Source organism: Humulus lupulus, chromosome 1 (assembly GCF_963169125.1).
Source record: "Humulus lupulus chromosome 1, drHumLupu1.1, whole genome shotgun sequence".
NCBI lineage: Eukaryota > Viridiplantae > Streptophyta > Magnoliopsida > Rosales > Cannabaceae > Humulus > Humulus lupulus.
The window spans coordinates 92,374,270-92,376,403 of record NC_084793.1 but is presented as its reverse complement, the minus strand read 5'-3'; positions in this window follow the sequence as shown (position 1 = coordinate 92,376,403).

Genomic DNA, 2,134 nt, shown 5'->3' with positions numbered 1-2,134 from the left:
AAATTTATTTGAGAAATATTTATTTTATAAATTTGTACACAAAGATGAGGAGGAACTTGAGCCATGCACCTCAGAGGCACACGTTTTGAGCCCTTGCTCAACCGCACGCACGCTTAGGCCCGAGCCTCCTACAGTTGCACGACAGACGCAGCCACAGCCCCACAACTCCCTATGTGCGCCCCATGGCTCCCTGCACGCACCCCGCACCCCTACATGCGCCATGCACCCGGCTGCCTCCACACCTGCTGCGCCCGTGCGCCAGGCCACTGCCTAATCCCCTACACGCCAGCCAGCCACTCGAGCCCTTACCTCCCCTTGTGCTGCCGGCCCTAGGGCACCATCTTGGTGCCCAAAACCCTAATTCCTAAGTTGTTGCAAATATCTTTTATTTAATTAATTTTTAAATTATTTGAATTTAAAAGTTTAATTATCTTATTTTATTTTATTAGAAAAAAATATCTTTTAGTTGGTTAAGATATTTTAATATCTTAAGTTTAAATAATTATTTGAATTAGATTTTTTAAATATTTAAATTCAACTAAATTAAAAAGATGACAAAATGGTTATTTAATTAAAAGTTAGTTTTAGTTAAATAAATTAATTAGACAATTTGTTTCTAATTAATAAGTTGGGCAAAACAAAGTTCATAAAGATTAACAAGAAAGCCTAAAGGAGAGGAGGAGCATTATTGGAGGGTCTTGAAAGCTAGATAGGTTTAGATTGTAATTTTATTTAATTAAATATTTATTTAAATAATTTTTTATTGATAACATGATCATGCATTAGTCAATTACATGCCATTCATGAAACCCCACACAATTTCTCATTAATCATGCATCTTTTAGAAACATGATTCTCTAGGATTGTCCTATTTGTTTATATGAATTGTTTTGGTGAAACCAATTGCATGTAACACAACTAAGTATTAAATTAGTTCAAACTTGGTAATTCACACCATAATAAAGGCAATAGATTTTATACCCCTAAGGAAGGTTTCTATACCAAGGTTGGCTTCTTACGAAGACAGGAAGAAGTGATGTATTTTAGGCTTGACCGACCCTAAGGTGGCTCTCTCTAAGTTAAGTCATGTATTCCAAAATAATGGGTTACACTTACAAAGATGTATTTAAGCTTTCATGGTGGATAATTGCATCTTGACCAAACCAGCGGTACTTTCTATTTAAAAGAGAAAACAAAGAGTTATTTTAAGTTTTAAATTATAAAGATAAGATTGTCTTATAAGCTATTTGAATTTAACTTGATCGACCATAAGGCGACACTTTATTTGTTGGGTAGTTTTATCGCTGAAAAGTATATGTTAATTTATGTGTTTTAATTGTTGCATTCATACATCATGTTTACTTTCCAAAACATAGATATTTTTTCAAATGATAATATTATTGTATTTTATTTATTTCAGTAATGTCGAACAGGGGCAATCCAATAACCGCTTTACTATCATCTGAAAAACTTAATGGTGATAATTTTATAATATGGAAATCAAATCTAAATCTTATGTTAATCAGTCAGAACCACAAATTTGTCCTAACTGTGGAATGTCTTGAAGAGCCCGCTGCCACTGCCCCAAAGAATGTTCGAGACAAGTATGATGCCTGGATTCAATCCAATAATAAGGGAAAGCATTACATGCTTGTGAGCATGAAACCATGGAAACTGCATTTGAGATAATGGATTCTCTGTAGGCCATGTTTGGGAAGCAATCTGATCAAAATAGACATGAGGCTACAAGAACCTACATGACTACTAAGATGAAGAGAGGAGTTTATGTACGTGAACATGTTTTACACATGATTAACATGATGCATGAAGAAGATATACATGGGGCCGTCATTGATGAGCGTACACAAGTAAGCATCATACTAGAATCACTCACTCCTGCCCTTTCAGCGTTCACCACCAACTATATTATGAATAAGTTGGAATTCAACACGACCTAGTTGTTTAATGAACTGTAGACATTTGAGTCTCTTAAAAAATCCATTACAAAAGAGACTGAAGCAAATGTGGTAGAGGAGAAACCTTCAAACTTTGAGGAGAAATCCAAGAAGATAAAGAAGAACAATGATAAGGACAAAGGAAAGGGAAAGAAGTCCAAGAAAGGAAAGAAGGCACC